Raw genomic sequence first — 4,540 nt, 5'->3', positions numbered from 1 at the left:
GTGACAGGTGGCCCCATCCCCAAGTGAAAGGTGTCCCCATCCCCAGGTGACAGGTGGCCCCATCCCCAAGTGAACGGTGTCCCAATTCCCAGGTGACACGTGTCGCCACTCCCAGATGAAAGGTGTCCCCGCCCCCAGGTGAAAGGTGTCCCATCCCCAGGTGAAAGGTGTCCCATCCCCAGGTGAAAGGTGCCCCTATCCCCAGCTGAAAGTTGTCCCCATCCCCAGGTGATAGGTGTCCCCATCCCCAGGAGAATGGTGCCCCCATCTCCAGGTGAAAGGTGTCCCCACCCCCAGGTGAAAGGTGCCCCCGTCCCCAGGTGAAAGGTGTCCCCACCCCCAGGTGATAGATGTCCCAATCCCTCGGTGAAAGGTGCCCCCATCCCCAGGTGAAAGGTGTGCCCGTCCCCGGTTAAAGGTGTCCCCATCCCCAGGTGAAAGGTGTCCCCGTCCCCAGGAGAAAGTTGTCCCCATCCCCAGGTGATAGGTGTCCCCATTCCCAGGTGAAAGGTGTCCCTGTCCCCAGGAGAAAGTTGTCCCCATCCCCAGGTGAAAGGTGTCCCTGTCCCCAGGTGATAGGTGTCCCTACCCCCAGGTGATGGGTTTCCCAATCCCTCGGTGGAAGTGCTCTCATCCTCAGGTGAAAGATATCCACGTCCCCAGGTGAAAGGTGTCCCCACCCCCAGGAGAAAGGTGCCTCCATCCCCGGTGAAAGGTGTCGACACTCCCAGAGGAAAGGTGTTCCCGTCCCCAGGTGAAAGGTGCCCCCATCCCCAGGAGAAAGGTGTCCCCATCCCCAGGAGAAAGGTGCCCCCATCCCCAGGTGATAGGTGTCCCCATCCCCAGGTGATAGGTGTCCCCATCCCCAGGAGAAAGGTGTCCCCATCCCCAGGAGAAAGGTGCCCCCATCCCCAGGTGAAAGTTGTCCCCATCCCCAGGTGAAAGGTATCCCCACCCCCAGGAGAAAGGTGCCCCCATCCCCAGGTGAAAGGTGTCCCCATCCCCAGGAGAAAGGTGCCCCCATCCCCAGGTGAAAGTTGTCCCCATCCCCAGGTGAAAGGTGTCCCCGTCCCCAGGTGAAAGGTGCTCCCATCTCCAAGTGAAATGTGTCCGCATTCCCAGGTGAAACGCGTCGACACTCCCAGATGAAAGGTGTCCCCACACCCAGGTGATAGGTGTCCCCATCTCCAGCTGAAAGTTGTCCCCGTCCCCAGGTGAAAGGTGCCCCCATCCCCAGGTGATAGGTGTCCCCGTCCCCAGGTGAATGGTGCCCACATCCCCAGGTGACAGGTGGCCCCATCCCCAAGTGAACGGTGTCCCAATTCCCAGGTGACACGTGTCGCCACTCCCAGATGAAAGGTGTCCCCGCCCCCAGGTGAAAGGTGTCCCATCCCCAGGTGAAAGGTGTCCCATCCCCAGGTGAAAGGTGCCCCTATCCCCAGCTGAAAGTTGTCCCCATCCCCAGGTGATAGGTGTCCCCATCCCCAGGAGAATGGTGCCCCCATCTCCAGGTGAAAGGTGTCCCCACCCCCAGGTGAAAGGTGCCCCCGTCCCCAGGTGAAAGGTGTCCCCACCCCCAGGTGATAGATGTCCCAATCCCTCGGTGAAAGGTGCCCCCATCCCCAGGTGAAAGGTGTGCCCGTCCCCGGTTAAAGGTGTCCCCATCCCCAGGTGAAAGGTGCCCCCATCCCCAGGTGAAAGGTGTCCCTGTCCCCAGGTGAAAGGTGTCCCCACCCCCAGGTGATAGATGTCCCAATCCCTCGGTGAAAGGTGCCCCCATCCCCAGGTGAAAGGTGTGCCCGTCCCCGGTTAAAGGTGTCCCTATCCCCAGGTGAAAGGTGCCCCCATCTCCAGGTGAAAGGTGTGCCCGTCCCCGGTTAAAGGTGTCCCCATCCCCAGGTGAAAGGTGCCCCCATCCCCAGGTGAAAGATGTCCATGTCCCCAGGTGAAAGGTGTCCCCACCCCCAGGTGATAGGTGTCCCCACCCCCAGGTGAAAGGTGCCTCCATCCCCGGTGAAAGGTGTCGACACTCCCAGAGGAAAGGTGTTCCCGTCCCCAGGTGAAGCGTGCCCCCATCCCCAGCTGAAAGTTGTCCCCATCCCCAGGTGAAAGGTGTGCCCGTCCCCAGGTGAAAGTTGTCCCCGTCCCCAGGTGAAAGGTGCCTCCATCCCCAGGTGAAAGGTGTCCCCACCCCCAGGTGAAAGGTGCCCCCATTCCCAGGTGCAAGGTGCCTCCATCCCCAGGTGAAAGGTGTCCCCGTCCCCAGGTGAAAGGTGCCTCCATCCCCGGTGAAAGGTGTCGACACTCCCAGGTGAAAGGTGTCCCCATCCCCAGGTGAAAGGTGTCCCCGTCCCCAGGTGAAAGGTGCCCTCATCCCCAAGTGAAATGTGTCCGCATTCCCAGGTGAAACGCGTCACCACTCCCAGATGAAAGGTGTATCCGCACCCAGGTGAATGGTGCCCCCATCCCCAGGTGAAAGGTGTCCCCGTCCCCAGGTGAATGGTGCCCCCATCCCCAGGTGAAAGTTGTCCCCATCCCCAGCTGAAAGGTGTCCTCATTCCCAGGTGAAAGTTGTCCCCATCCCCAGGTGAAAGTTGTCCCCATCCCCAGCTGAAAGGTGTCCTCATTCCCAGGTGAAAGGTGTCCCCATCCCCAGGTGAAAGGTGCCCCCATCCCCAGGTGAAAGGTGCCCCCATCCCGAGGTGAAAGGTGCCCCCGTCCCCAGGTAAAAGGTGTCCCCATCCCCAGGTGAAAGGTGTCCCCATCCCCAGGTGAAAGTTGTCCCCATCCCCAGGTGATAGGTGTCCCCATCCCCAGGTGAAAGGTGCCCCCATCCCCAGGTGAAAGGTGTCCCCATCCCCAGGTAAAAGGTGTCCCCATCCCCAGGTAAAAGGTGTCCTGTCTCCAGGTGAAAGGAGCCCCCATACCCAGGTGGAAGGTGTCCCCGCCCCAGCTGAAAGTTGTCCCCATTCCCAGGTGAAAGGTGTTCCCGTCCCCAGGTGAAAGGTGCCGCCATCACCAGGTGAAAGGTGTCCCAGCCTCAGGTGAAAGGTGTCCCTGACCCCCAGGTGAATTGTGTCCCCATCCCCAGGTGATAGGTGTCCCTGTCCCCAGATGAAAGGTGCCCCCATCCTCAGGTAAATTGTGCCCCCATCCTCAGGTAAATTGTGCCCCCATCCCCAGGTGATATGTGTCCCAGCTCCAGGTGAAAGGTTCCCCCATCCCCAGGTGAAAGGTGTCCCCATCCCCAGATGAAATGTGCCCCCATCCCCAGGTGAAATGTGTCCCCATTCCCAGGTGAAAGGTGTCCCAGCCCCAGGTGAAAGGTGCCCCCATCCCGAGGTGAAAAGTGCCGCCATCCCCTGGTGAAAGGTGTCCCCGTTGCCACGTGAAAGGTGTCCCCGCCCCCAGGTGATAGGTGCACCCGCCCCCCAGGTGAAAGATGCCCCCATCCCCAGGTGAGAGGTGTCCTCGTCCCCAGGTGATTTGTGCCCCTATCCCCAGGTGATAGGTTTCCCAGACCCAGGGAAAGGTGCCCCCATCCCCAGCTGAAAGTTGTCTCAATCCCCAGGTGAAAGGTGTCCCTGCCCCAGGTGAAAGGTGCCCCTGTCCCCAGATGAAATGTGTCCCCTGCCCCGGTGAAAGGCGTCACCATCCCCAGGTGAAAGGTGCCCCCATCCCCAGGTGAAAGGTGTCCCCGTCCCCAGGTAAAAGGTGCCTCCATCCCCAGGTGAAATGTGTCCCCGTCCCCCGGTGAAAGGTGGCCCCATCCCCAGGTGGAAGGTGTCCCAGCCCCAGGTGGAAGGTGTCCCCGTCCCCAGGTGAAAGATGTCCCTTCCCCAGGTGAAAGGTGTCCCTGTCCCCAGGTGAAAGGTATCCCCGCCCCCAGGTGGATGGTGTCCCACCCCCAGGTGAAAGGTAATCCCAGTCTCCTTTGGTGAGTGAATAGCAATGCTGAAATTATTCTGACTGAATAGGAGTACAATCATGCAGAGTTGTTTGGGAGGGCAAGGAAGAACAGGACTTGATGGAAGATTGCAGGACACTTTCAGAGTGATAATGCTGCTAGCATCAAATGTACTTCTTGTTTTCATCCCAAAATGTGTCGAAGCAAAGATTCAAGGGGTTATGACAATCTGAAAAAGAGCCTCAGTTAGTGTGCTGATGACAGTATTGGACATCACGCTATAATAAAGTGAATTAATGCTTTAGAGAGAGAATAGCATGTAGAATAAAAAGTGCCCCTAGGTGATAGATATAGGACAGATGTCAGAGGTAGTTTCTTTACTCAGAGAGTAGTAGGGGCATGCAACAGTAGTAGGCTTGCCAACTTTAAGGGCATTTAAATGGTCATTGGATAAACATCTGGATGAAAGTGGCATAGTGTAGGTTGGATGGACTTCAGTTTGGTTCCACAGATCGGCTCAACATCGAGGACCCTGTACTGCCCTGTAATGTTCTATATTTTATGTTCTAGAACCAGTAGGAAGCTGCCTGGCAGCCAGAGAAACCAAAAAAAAATGAATGAAATTTATATATT

Source organism: Chiloscyllium plagiosum, unplaced genomic scaffold (genome assembly GCF_037043375.1).
Source record: "Chiloscyllium plagiosum isolate Xiang-an unplaced genomic scaffold, Cpla_swu_hap1 HiC_scaffold_43, whole genome shotgun sequence".
NCBI lineage: Eukaryota > Metazoa > Chordata > Chondrichthyes > Orectolobiformes > Hemiscylliidae > Chiloscyllium > Chiloscyllium plagiosum.
This window is presented reverse-complemented; position numbering follows the sequence as displayed.